The 14189-nt window shown below is 49.4% G+C and overlaps 1 non-coding gene across 1 annotated transcript; it reads left to right on the forward strand.

Moving 5' to 3' along the window:
• Positions 1-1013: 1013 nt before the first annotated feature.
• TRNASTOP-UCA (transfer RNA opal suppressor (anticodon UCA)) lies at positions 1014-1100 on the forward strand. The gene has a single exon. It is a non-coding gene; the product is annotated as a tRNA-Sec (tRNA).
• Positions 1101-14189: the final 13089 nt, after the last annotated feature.

Below are 14189 nucleotides of genomic sequence, written 5' to 3' on the forward strand. Positions count from 1 at the left end.
TACACTCGCTAGGATAAAATACAAGTGTTTTCAATCCTCATACTTCGGGGCATAAGTTGATCCTCAGCTGGGGGCCAGGGAGGAATTTCCTCCCAGAGGATATTATTGTTCTGCGAGGTACCTCGTGGGAGATTCACGTCTTCCTCCAGAGTATCTGGCATTAGCCACTGCGGGGGAAAAAAATAAAAGATACTGCAAAAAGAAGATACCTCTCAAAATGAGCCAGCGCTCCGCTCTCCTCTGCCGAGCCCTGCGCGTCATATTTATACGCTCTTAACTAATTGGGCAGCTGTATTTACACCCGCTTAACGAACCGGGCAGCCCCACTGACGGGGAGGGAAGACGTGGACCCGCACCCCGGCCCCTATTGCGCGTGGGAAGCGAGCCCGAGTGGGAGAAAGGCACACGGGTGTCAGGACGACACCAGGCGCTGAAGGCTGCACAAAGCCTGCGCGATCCCGCATCGCCTGCTGCTCTGCCAGCCCCGGGACAGGCGACCGCGGAACGGGGGCGATCACATCACCTCGGGGGCCGAGAGCGGGAGCGGGGCCGGGGCGGGGGCGGCCCCCGTTGCACAAGCTGCCCCGTCCGATGTTGTAAGGGACCCCGGAGATCCGGGAAGGGCGGCGGGCAGGGCGCGGGTCGGCCGCGCAGCTGGCACGGCACGGCTCCTTCTGGGAAGCGCCGTGAGTCACCCGCCGCCCCGGGCCTGGGGGCGCCGCCAGGGCCGCGGCCCCTTCCCGGAGCGCCTCCCGCCCCGCCCCTCCCTCGGCAACAGCCAATCACTCTCCTTTGTATTTGCATACAGCGCCCGGGTGCTTGTGGGCCGGCAGCGGGGGCCGCGACCACCCGCTCCCCTCCCGCCACCGCAGCACCCTCGACCCGGTGCGGGCCGGTTCCGCGCCGGGAACCGGCGGAGGGCGCATCCCTCCGGGCAAAGCGCCCCTCACCTTGACCTAGCGGCGGGAGAGCTCTGGGGGTTTATATAGGGGGGCGATCGCTGCTTGTTAGTTGCCCGGATGACCCTCAGTGGTCTGGGGTGCAGGCTTCAAACCTGTAGCTGTCTAGCGACAGAGTGGTTCAATTCCACCTTTCGGGCGTAAACCGGAGGGATAACGGCGGCGGGTCCAATTACGTTTTACCCCATCGCCTTTTGCCCCGGGGACGGTCGGGACCCGGCGCCGGGCTGTGCCCGGCGCCGGGTCCCGACCGTCCCCGGGGCAAAAGGCAGGGCCCGCTCACGCTGACAGCGTTAATCCCAAGATGTCACAGTGCAGGGAGGCATTTATTCTTACCCCTCCCCTCTTGGGGCACAACAGGGAGGTCCCGTCCATCGAACAGGTCCCCATCAGGCTGGCAAACACAATTTGGACGCGTCAAGCAAAGCAAGGGTGGTTTTTTTTTTCCCTTTCTATTGTTTTTGACCGTCCCCTCGGAGCACGGCACCCGACCGACGGAATGGCGGTGTGCTGGGTGCAGCCGAAGCGAGGAAAAGCTCCCAGGGGTGCCTGGGTGACAATTCAGATTTTAATCGGATTCCGCTAAGCGTATCTTTGTTAAACGGTGTCACACATCTTACAAGAACAGAAAAGAAGTAAATAACAGAAGCCATTCTCTAGATCTGCTCCATATTGACGATAACCCATCTCCCACCCACGCTACAACAAAGATGCTTCACTTCAGCAGTAGGCACGGGTGCTAATAATGTCACCCAGCCCCACGAAAAATAAAGGTTAACATGAAGCTAAAAAACATATTCTTCAAGCAGAAGGCATTTAGTTCGTGATATCCTATTGCAACGGCTCCAGCAGATGATCTGCAGAGCCTCTAGTTAGGACGAGACTCCAACCACCCCCACCGCGCGGGAGAGCGAAGATCTGAAGGGCATTTCCTCGTCACCTCCCGGTCCCACGGGCAGAAAGGGCGATTCTGCCTGGTGAATCCCCGGGAGGGAGAGAAGAAATACCGAGTGAATTATCAGGTCTCCGGTGTTCCCGAGTGCTTTTTGGGGGGGTGCAGTGCCATCCGGAGTTAAGCAGGTAAGCACCCCTGAGGATCCAAGCCGGAATGACTGTGCTTCCTTTACACCAAATGACTCACTCCAGCTGAAGGCCTGGGAGGAGAAGGGAAGGGCACAGAGGGCCCTGACACCGCTCCTGCTGCCTGCTACTGCTTCCAGCCTGCCGAGTGCCCGAGTCAATCGGAGAGGAGCAGCTGTGGTGCCAGCAAGGCCCGCCGCTCCGGGAATACACTGGCCTGTTATGGGAAATCTGGGGGGGAAAAAACCCTCCACGGCTCACACGGCAGATGCCAACTTTTTTATGGCCTTGCAGGAGATGTGCGTGCGCTCTCCCCGGCACAGCTGGGAGCGCCCTGAGCCCCAGATGGCTATCTATCTGCTCCGTGCCGCTCCGTCTACCAGCCTGCCTCCTCTGCCCATAATGAACTTTCTATGTGGAATTTCGCTGCGGCCTGAGAAATTGGTATCTGCGCCGCAGTTTGGCTGGGGGCTTTTGTTTGCGTCGGGGGGGGGGGAGCGTTGGAAAGGCCTTTGCCCAGTAGTGGGCAGCTGAGAACGTTAACATTCGATGTCAGTTACCAAGTAGAACATAATACGGCTCTTTCATGTGGTGTTTATAACTGAACATGCTGTTTTGTGTCAGCCTGTTTTTTTTTTTTCTTCCAAGAAGTAGTTTTGGATTAAATTATGACAATTACATTCTTATATTCACCCCCCGCCAACCCCCACCCTTCCCCTGCGTGCACACAAACACAAATGGGAATTATGTGCTCTGAGCGCGATTTGAACTATACAGCCTGGGATCTGTGCCTGGCATTGAGTTCACTTTTTTCCTCCAGAACAAAAAAGGCCACATCCACTCCACACTCTTTCATCGCCTTAGGATAAAGTAGGATGGTCAGATTGCTGGTGTGGGTGATTTGTCCTTCAGGGAGCTTGTGGGGAAAACAGACTTTCAAGCACATGAGAAAGGAGGCCAGGGAGCCCCGGCGAGGGAGGTTGTGGTAAACAGTGCAGGGGTCTAAGTTTGTGAAATCCTGATGAATCTCCATCCCGAGCTGCTTACACTCCCTTCCCCGGCTGGCTCGTGTACCTGGACAATGCCTCATCTGGTCAGTAGTGCAAGCATAGGCAGTAAGCGATCTCATCTCTTGGGGCTGTGCCCTCCAGGGCTGCACCTCTAGCACACGGCTGAACCCAGGAAAACATGAGGGTTAATTAGGACGAGAGACACAATAAGGCTGCTCTTGCAGCTTTTAGCTGACACAGTAGGTGGGACAAGGTCTTAGGAAACAGGGCACTCTATATTTTGGTGCTATTTTTTAAACACTGGTTGGAGGAGAACACCAGCGCGGAGGCCCTTGTAGATGATCTGGCTGTAGGAGGGACATTCTGCACAATGCTATCCATGTCTTGCCTGAGTTGGCTTTGTTTGGAGTCACTCATTAGTCAGGCAAAGCTTTCAGCGTTTGAACCTGAATGTCACTTTCTTTCCTGACAAAGGGCCAAACTAAGAGGAGCCAAGGGCTTCACCACTGGTTAGAAGGCAATCCAGGGGTTACTCAGAGCCAAGACGCATGAGAGCCTGGCTCCTCAGCCGAACGTAATTTGCCTCCTGTTGTTTTCCCCATGGAGTCACAGTGCGGTGAGGAGGATGTGCTGGTGACAGATGGCTGACGCGACTTGCTAAGCGTACGGGTGACTGGGCTGTGACTCAGCAAGTGTTTGGTTACACGAGATCGGGAGCATGTGCTTTTGCACTGGTAACAGTGGCCCTAGCTGGGTCTCCTGGAGGACTAAGCATGGGCTGTCATCTGAAGCCTGTGCCTGCCATCCTCCATGGGAGGAAAGCAGGCACACATGGCCTATTAGAGCAGAAAGTCAAGCTCCTAATTGCTGTTTACATTGGTAATGGATAATGTCTGAGCGTGTATAAATATATGACCTGCCAGTGGTGCTTAGATGTCCTAGTGGCCTTCAGAAAGGAAACCATTCAACATCCTGGCCTAAGATAATGACCACCTTGCTTGGAGGGAGTAGGACTCAGAAAACTTCTTCTGCAGTCGAGTCACTAGAGGGGGACAAAGACCTAGTCTGGGTATGCATCCATCTACCAGCTCCCCCACTGCAGCTGTAGGAGACACCTTGGAGTGGGAGAAGCAAAGATGGCCCTTGTCTTCCTGAGATTTGAAGATGCCCGGGTGCTGGGGCAGCTTTCCAGAGGCTGAGCAGGCAGCTGGGGATCAACAACGTGTTGGGGAAATGAAGCCCCTCCTTTTCCCCCAGAAGCAGGATGGCGCATTCATGTGCACGTGTAGTTTAGCAGCCTTTATGTTGGTGCTTCCAGCATTTCGCCCTACCTAGGGCCAGCCCATCCCTGGCTGGCCGAGGCTTTCAAAGGCTAAATTCCAGCCATTGCACAGTACAAGACAGCATCACCCGGGCGGGGGACCCAGACAATCACGTATGTTTACAGGCACATACCATTTTTCTCCTTTCTCCTCTTTTATGAATGGGGGAGAGCTGAATTCTCAGGTCTGGATAGGTGCCAGGTGTTATTGCTGTCTCTGTGAGTTAAAGACATCATGGAAATGTTGGAGGACTTGAAGTCAGAGCGTACCTGTGTGCATCCCACACGCGCACAGAGAGCTGAAGTGGCCGTGGCAAGCAGCAAGGCAGTGTTTGCAACTAATATATTGACCTGAAGTGCTTAAAAGCCACTACACACACTCCCCTGGCGAAATGTCGGCCGGAATGACTCGTACGAATGGATCGTGATACGCAGCCCTCAGCCCAGCCAGGCTGTGCGTGGGACCAAAACACTCCCATTTTCTCCCCTCCAGCATACTTCCCTGACCAAATCCAGGACTGAGCCATTTGGCTCTGGCTGGAGCTGGTCAGAACATGTTTTTCTTTTCTTCTCTTTTCCCCTTCTTCACCCTTTGGAAAATGTTGACGTTTCAGCAAAGGGCTGAAAACCCAACCCTGAATATTTTCCATTGGAAAACGCTGGGGAAAAGGGAGGGGAATAATCCCCAAGCCGCCAACAATCAAATCTCTTTTGCTTTTAAGGCTTTGGTTTTATGAGAGGGGGCCACATTTGGAGGACAGCGAACACTTTCTATGAAAATATGTGTTGTCTCAAAACCCATTTTTTCACTAGAAAAGTGTTCCAGCTGGTGCCCTTTTCACTGGTGATGGTTTGGACATTCTCTACATCTGATTTTGGAATCAACCTGAAGAAAACTTAATTCATTTCATTGGAATGTAAGGCACAAAGGACACTCCCACAGCACAACTGATATTCGCTTGGTATTCTCAGTATCATAAGAATATATCCTGATACTCTCTCTTTGTCAACAGTGCTGTTTACAAAAACGTCTCAAGCAAGTTTGGAACCCAGTCTCTGGAGATGCCATGCTCCCAGAGCTCCAGCTGACTTGCCTCAGACCTCAGAGTGCATTCCTGAAGGGAATCTACCTTTCACAAGATCACATCAAAGGCTGTAAAGGAAGCAGTATGTACTGAAAGGCGTGTTACCTGTAACTATCCCTTGAGTAATTGATAGCACAGAAACACTTACAAAGCATTTTGTTCTGATGTCTTCAGCTGATTTAAATTTCTGTCTGAATTGTAATGTAGACCTGAAACATCTGTTTCATCTTGTCTTTGCATATTATTCCCCTTTCCTGTAAGTTAAAAATAAAAAAAGGGACAATGTTAGCATAACAGAACACACATATTTGTAGGAGATGAACTATGCCCTAAAACTTTTACTAAATGTGGCTAATAGCAGGTTAGAGTTTAAAAAAGGAAAGATCTTAAAATGGGCATACACTGGTCATAAATAAATTCAGGCTGCAAACTAGCAGAAGCTTTCAAAACAACAGCACAGTGAAGTTCAGAATAACCTCCAAAGAGGAACAATGGGAATAAAAAACTTTACTGTTTGAAGACAGATCTTTATCAGTTGTGGGATGACAGCAGAGGAGTAGATTCAGTGACCCAGAGGTCCCTTCTAATATGTTGTGCCCCTTTCCCCATTTTTTCCCACACTGAAGCTTCCCAGTTACTCTTTACATTCTCTCTGGTATGATTTAGCAATCACACTGCTGCACTTCATTCTGATTTAGTACAGGTCTCTATCATTGTCACTTCCAGGTTTTTCTGAACTAGCCACCTGTGTTTGAATTAAGTCAGCACCAAAGCAGGGGCATATTTGACTCCATCAAATCCCTATTTTTTATTTTCTTTTCAGTTTAGAAACATCTCCTTGTCATTGTTAAAGCTTATAAAGCAGTGGGTTTAAAAAGATAGTGATGCGAAATCTCAATTTTAGACCTCACCTTTGTCAGTTGGGGACAACTAAATTGCATGTTGATAAAAGGAATAGGCACTGAATGTCTCTGATACCCTAGTGGCAAGAAACACAGAGCTCCCAAGGACCTGCACTGGTCCTGTGTGTCCTTTGTGATAATTTTTCAAGATAAGTAAGCAATTTTTCACTTACAGAACTCTACTCTTGAGTTAATAAAGTCAAAAGATCAAGAGCTTTAGTTCCTCACCTTGGAAACACAACTGCATGCAAGAAGCCACAGCAGAAACCTGAGAAATAGCCATCCGGAGATGCAGAGCTGTAACTACCCATTGGAAACCCATACACACATAGCTGAGATGTAGCTACATGATCTGCCAAAGGCTGAGCTGTCCTTGCTCCCATCAGTACTAAAAGTGCAGGTGCAGAAACAAGGAGATCCCAAGTAAGAAGATAAAGGGTCAAATGAATCACCCAGTCACTGTGTGAAATGTAACGACTGGGAGACCAAACAGATTAAGCCAGGGCTTGTGACTTCACATTCACGGAAACATGTTCCACAAATCCAGCCTTCCGAGAAAAATCAGATTCTAGCTTCCTTCTGGTAATTTAGAGAGGCAACAATATGTTCATATGACCTTCAGGTCAGGCTGGCACAGGGACTGAAACCTACAATAAAAACTGAAGAACGGCCCTTCTGGGCCAGAGTAGCGGTGCTCCCTGCCCAGCACTCCGCTCCCAACTGGGACAAGGTGAGACACTACCCAGGGAGAGCACACGAGCCTGGACATTTCCCTCTCCCTTGTGTTTCCCCAGCATTCACCTTTGTTGGATCAGGATGTTAGACTGCACATCTTGCCTGTTCCCTTTAGTGTCCATTTACAGACCTGTTCTCTGCAAATTTGTCTAATCCCATTTTGAGCCTGCCCATGCTGTCCGCCTCTGCAGCCTGCTGGGACAGCAACATCCAGAAGCTCTCTACCTAATGTGATGTAATTTCTTTAATTTGTTTTAAACTGGTCTCCTAGTTTCACTGAGTGCTCCCTGGTCTACTGTTGAGGGATTTGGCTACTAATCGCTCTGCATTTACCTCAGCCACCCTGATTTTGTGAACCCAGTCCTTAATCATCAGAAAAACAGCTAAGAATTGCAATATTGGGTTGCTCAGCTCACTTCTGTCCCTGTTGCTTGCTGACCTGCCCAGGGTGGTTTTATGCCTGAAGCACTCTGGCTCTTACCAAACTTGGAGGGGAGAAAAACGACAGCAAGGCAAATGGAGTGCAACTTCCTTCCAGTGCTCTACTCCCCGCGCAGCTGTTCACCGGTGACGCAACGGGTCCGTTTTGCGGTTAAGAGCTGGATGCTGACAGCCCTGTCCTTCCCTTGGGGATCTGCAGTTCCCTGCCCAGCAGGGGGCTGCAAAGCAGCAAGCAGGATTTCGGGGAGGGTAGGCTGGCAGCCCTGGCGGGGGTGTCAGGGGCATCTTCCAAAGTGGCTTTAATTAATGAGCACATGTGCAGCGAGGAGAGTTACAGCATCCCACTCAAATTGTTGACTTGGAGCTGCTTCTGGAGACAGCCGTATTCTGCTCATTAGGAAAGAGCTTTTTTGCAATGCCCTTGGATTGGACGGCTCTTGGATTGCACCACGAGATCAAGTCCACGTACGGGCTGCCTGCCTTTCGGCTGCCAGCTCCAAGAGGGTTGTTTTTCTTGTCTTCTCATTCTCAAGGAGTGCTCAGCCAGATGGCCTGTTTTTGAATGCACTGTGCGTTGGTTGGATGTGTGTTTGGAGAGTCTGCCAGCTTCACGAGAAGGAAGAAAGAGCAAAAGAAAGGGAAAAAAGCGCCATTTGGTATCTATCTCTGGGACCCAGCCAGAGTTGAGGCTCTGTTTGAAGAAGGGGGGAGTCTTAAGAGAGAAACTCTAGACAAAATTGAAAGCTGGAAAAACTTTCAAGCTTGACAGACTGGGAGACTGAAGTTCTGTACAACACCCATCCACTACCTGGCTCCCTTGCAAACGTGTAGCAGAGTCCCTCAAGAGCAATAGTAAGAGTAAGCACAAGCACCAAGTATCTATCTCGCTGCCCTCCCAGCGTACCTCACCTATGGGCTGAGATGCGGAGAGGTGACCCAGCCAGTCTGCCCACCGAGGCTGGGTAATGCTGCCTGTGGCTTCTGGGATTTTGCTCTCAGCTCACCAAAAACTGAAATTACAGCATGCAGCCCAGACACATCAGCCCAGGAAGTGGAGCCGCAATGCAGTAGTACAAAATAACCACCACCGCGGCCCAACTCTCGAAGAAGCTAGCCTTAATTTTGCTACAGGCCAATGTCGTTTTCTTGCACCCCTGATGTTTGCTTCCCAGAAATACCTTCTGTTGATGTTAGGCAGCAAACAAATAGAGGCCAAACCAGAGAAATGGCTTTTTCCAGCATTCATTGGCATATAATTTGAACCTGACGAGAAAAATCTGTTGGTGAAGGGAAGGGAGAAGTTTTGAAGTTGGGTGGATTGTGCTTGGCTTTCTTTTCGTAACTAGATGTCGTGTTGTGGTAACAACACATTGTTCCAAGCAGCAGGAGGAGGTCTTGTTAAGCAGAGCCGGAGAAAGACACGTTTGTAACCATCCCTGCTGGCTGACACGCCACTGTATCTTACAAGCAGACTTGTCTGCTCGCTTTCTGAAACCGTGGCACAAAGAAGATCGTTGCAGGAGCGTATGTATCTGCGCAGGTGGGTGTGGTAACTGCAAACCCCATGTCTCCGCTGATTGCATCAAATTATTTTCACTGAAGTGATCGGAATTCGCAGGCCAAGGGCGGACAGTGTGACCATGGCAACACCGGCTGGGATGTGGGTTGCAGACACTCTGCAGACAGCCGGGGCAAAGGGGGCTTTTCTCACTCCTGCTGTGGGCCACACATCTCGGGCAAAACCTGCTGGTATCTACAGCATGTTGTAAGCACCTGTGGCTTCCCAGGACTTCCTGACTGTCACTATGCCAGGACCAAGAGGTACACAACGTTCACTTCACAGCAGTAGCAGGGACAACATTTGCAGTCCCCAGCATGTAAAGAGCAGGACCCTTCCCCAAACGCAGGGAAACATCATCAGCTGTTGGCAAAACAGTGTCTCTGACACTTGAGACCTGGCGGTGCAGATGCCATCCTGGAAGGGAAGGAGGACTAGCCGGTTCAAGACAGCGACTACATCACGCAAATACATTCTTGAATGGGTAGGAAGGCTGCACAATGAGATCGCCTCCCTTCCCACTCCGACAGGACCCAATTTTGGTAAATAACCCTGGCATAAACAAACAGGCTGCAGTACCTACATTCACAGCTAAGATCATTACAAGAGATTTGATTTTCTGTCTGCTAGAAAACAAGGCAGGAAAATCCAACAGTAAGTTCAACCATTCTCTCCAGGGCTTTAGAGGGCTCATTAAACCGTTCAGGTGATTGCCTGATTGTCACCGAGTGCTGTGTCATGGAATTGGTAAAGGAAGGATTTCTGTCTTTAATTGCACAGAAAATTCAGGGGTCCCCAGGAGTCATAAGACTGGGCTTTGCCGCAGTCCAATGAACTGCCTTAGGTTAGTTACTGCACCTCTTGGCGAATGGAAATAATAATTACCACGACATTCACATGAGTACTGTTGGGAGGAGGTAGCTGCACATTTACAAAGGTCCTCAGTGCACTTTGGGTGGGAGATGAGCTAGAAACAACATCCAGCCATCCGCTCACCCAAGCTGCACTGGCTGTCAGACACCAATAGCAACCTCCGCATTTTTCGCATGTGGTAATTTTCATGTGCTTTATTTCATTGCTGTTAGTGCTCCCTGACTCCCGGACAAGTGCATCTCCAGCACACTACCCAGCATGGGGCTTCAGGCTTTCAGGCCAGTCTGAAAAAAACAATTTCCTCTAAGTTATCTGGCCGGGTGTCATTACATACCTAACATTGTCCAAGGAGGGGAAGCTAGAAGAATTGCCCAAACATGGGATTCTGGAAATTTGTGTGCTGTAAAGAGGGGGGAGGCCTGCCTTCTAGCACCAGTCCTGGCTGCTCTGCCACCAGCCTTTGTGTATAACTTTTTTAGCCAGAATCAGTACCTGGATGGGAGATCTCTGACAGATGAGGGACCAGAGGTTCAGAACGTCTCCTCTCTCCAGCTAGGTAGAGGTGAGTACATACCTCAGCATGGCATGGGTGGTATCGTGTTGTCCATTATGAACAACAGTCTTGAGTGTGGCTGCACCCAAGTTCAGTAGCACTCACTGAGGTACTTTGGAGGATGGCTCCAATTTTGCAGCAGAACAGCTCACTTAGGCACCGTCCTCCTTGAATAGCTCAAGGCTTTGAAAGGGAGTGAGCTCCCCAACCCTGTTAAAAAATGGCCGCACACCGCCTCTTCCTCCATGCATGGCCTCACTCTGCACCCGGAAGCTCTCAGAGCATATTCTTAACTTCATTAGAAAAATAATGTTGCTAGCAAGAAGAGATGATGAGGAGCACACCCAGCTTCTATTTCGCAATTGCAAGGGAAAACTTCTCTCTGCGCTATGTCTCCAAACAACAGGAGATGAGACGACAGGCACAGGACAGAGCTGAACATCAGTAGCAAGGACGTGATGATTGAAGCTGGAGATCTGGTTTAAGTTGAAAGCCTAGATATACACAGAGTGAATGGTGCCTGAGATACATACTGCTTATGTTGACAAGCCTACGTAGGCCAGGCACGGAGCCAATCCTGTTCTCCTGGAGTGTCTCGCTCACATCCATTCTCTCAGTCCATGAGCTTCCCATGATTTTGTTGGTGGTCCATATCTCCTGTAGACCATATGTTTGACATTACTGGGGAAAGCAGAGGTTAAAAAGATTAGAATTCCTTTTGAAGTTAGGGGAAGGAAAAACTTTAGAGAATGTCTTATGGCTAGAAGTAGCTCCATTAGTCAAATGCAGAGACCCATTTGACTCATGACTGGAGTTGGATGTAAGGACAAAGATGGTTGCTTTAAAAAATCCTGGTCAAAGGTAGAATGGAAAACCATAAAGTGGAAAACAACAGAGCACATGTTCAAGAAATTGAACTCTAAGATACAAATTCACTTCACTGCCATGCTGACTGGCTTTTAGACTGTGACTGCACAGTAGTTCACAAGTCTGTTTTCAAAAAGCGCATGCGCGCGCGCACACACACACAGAGGTAAATATAACATACGTAGCAATTATTCATACATGATTTCCTGGCAGGCATTTTGTCATGACTTTAGCAAGGGTTGATGCTGTCTACCATGGTATTCTTGTATTCAAGTTAGGATGTTATGGTCTGGATGGGTGGACTAGCAGAAGGTAAAAACCTGGTTTAGATGGTCAGGCTTGGAGAGGAGTGGATAAGATGTCGAACTCTACCTGGAGGCTGGTAACAAGTGGGGGCACTGCAGGGGCCTATCCTGGGGCCTGTCCTGTTTAAACATCCTTAACAGTTGTCTGGATGAGGCAATGGAGTGCTTGCCTATCAAGTTTGGAGATGACATCAAAGTGGCAGGGGGCAGTTGATATGCTGGAATGCAGGGCTGCCATTCAGAGGGCCCTGGACAGGCTGGAGGAATGGGCTGATAGGAACCTTATGAAATTCAGCAAGGACAAATGCAAAGTCCTGCACTTGGGAAGGAAGAGCCCCTGCAGCAGTACAGGCTGGGGACTGATGGGCAGGGGAGCTGCTCTGCAGAAAAGGATCTGGGGATCCAGGCACAGAGCAAGTTGGGCATGAGCCAGCAGCTTTGGCAGCAAAGGTGGCCAAAGGCATTCTGGGTTGTATTAACAGAGCCACAGCCAGGAGGCTGACAGATGTGTTTATCCTCCTTCCCTAGGTACTCAGATGGCACTGGAGTACTGAACCCAGTTTTGGACCCCCAATGCAAGAAAAACATTGACACGTTGGAGCAAGTTCAGCAGAGACCACCAAGATGGTTGGAGGCTAGAGCCCTGTGAGGAGAGGCCGAGGGAACTGGGCTTGTTTGGCCGGGAGAAGAGATGGCTTTGTAGGGGACAGACAACAGCCTGACAGTACCTACAAAGAGGTCATCAAGAAGATGGAGCCAGGCTCTTCACCGTAGTGCATGGTGGGAGGACAAGACACAATGGACATAAATTAAAATGAAAGAGGTTCAGGCTGACGATAAGGAAAAGCATTTTCACCATGAGGACAGTCAAGTATTGCCCAAAGGAGTTGTGCAGTCACCATCCTTGAAGGTTTTCAGGACTCAATTGTCGAAAGCCCTGAGCAACCTGTTCTCATCTTATAGCTGACCTCCTCCTTCTTTGAACTGGAGGTTAAACTAGAGACCTCCTGAAGTTCCTTCCAACCTGAGCTATTCTGTGACTGTATGGTTTTGAAAGGTATTTGGGAGCCTGAGCGTTATCCACTTAAGGAGCAGACACAATACCATGTGAGTCGATTGGCCAATCACTCTGCACGAGTAGAAACTACTCAAACAAAAGTCACGGTGAATCATTTGCAAAAAGATTTGTTTGCATAAAACAATTCATTGAAAATTTTAGACTAACAAATAGTTGAGCAAAAGTCTGTCTGTCCTTCACAGCCTGAGAAGAAATGCAATTTCAGTGAATTTATTACCCAGTTACACACCAGTTTCCCTTAATGTCCGGTCACCAGTTAGTAGACTGAAAGCTCTGTTTTCTCTCATTGAGGGCTGTCATCTATACATCAAAAAGAATGAGAATGCCAAATACCAAAGGCAGCTAGAAATATTCCTTTGATTATTACTATGGCATCTTTCAACTGAAAACTCAGATTGCTTCACTGCTGTTAATTAATTAAGCCTAGAAGCACTTATGCCAGGAAGTTCAATATCATCACCCCTTTTTACAGATGGGGGGGGGAACAAGGTATAACATTCACTCAAGGCCACTCAATGAACGAGGGGCAGAACCAGAAATAAAACCTGGGAATCCTGGCTCACAGTCTCCTCTTATAATCTCTAGACAAAGCTTCTTCCCTGTAAAATTCCATCTAAGCTCTTCATAGAATAATTAGAGCCAATTTATTTCCTCACTCGTTAACAATGAAATCTGACAGGCTTTGTACTCAGGATGCTGAAGCTCAGCTAGAGGACCAAGGCTCTTCTCCATGAGGGGAGGCCTGGAATGTCAGTCTTTAGGTGGCTTAGTAGGGGCACGGTTCCAGCTGCCAGGTACTTGAACTCTTGCCCAAATCCCTGTGGCAAAGCTTTAGGGAAGAACTGGAACGTAAATGACCAAAGTGATCTACCACAAATGTTAGGGAAGGATTTAGACAAATAGCAGCTGTTTTTGTAATGATAATGCTTTGCCCTCAGTAGCACTTAAGAAGTATGAAAGAACATTTACCTGCCTCGGTTTCTCTTTTCCTTCGATTTCATTTGCCTATGAGCCGCGCAGGCAGTTTTTCAAGTGAGCGAGCTGACAAAGCTCTGAGACACAGAGAGGTTCATGGCAGTACTTCAGATGTGCCCCTCAATTCTGCCTTCTTCAGTTCCATCAGATCTGGAGCACACAAAGTTCCTAAGGGCTTACAGCTCACTAGCGGTGACTTGCACTACCTTGGGATGTGTAGGAAGGTAATGAGTCACGGACTTCTCTACCTTCCCTACCCAGGGCAAATGGCTCACCATCCTCTCTGTCATCACTTCCAAGGTTTCCTCAGAGGCCAAGGAACTGAGACATGAAGAGCTCCAGAAGTGCTGACCATCCAGTATTTTGAAACTAACGAGACTGAAGGTTGCTCAGCACCTCTTAACCACAGGCCATTATGTTTGAAGGTGGAGCATCCCAAACGAGGGG

The sequence above is a fragment of the Aptenodytes patagonicus genome, chromosome 3 (genome assembly GCF_965638725.1).
Source record: "Aptenodytes patagonicus chromosome 3, bAptPat1.pri.cur, whole genome shotgun sequence".
In the NCBI taxonomy this organism is placed as follows: Eukaryota; Metazoa; Chordata; class Aves; order Sphenisciformes; family Spheniscidae; genus Aptenodytes; species Aptenodytes patagonicus.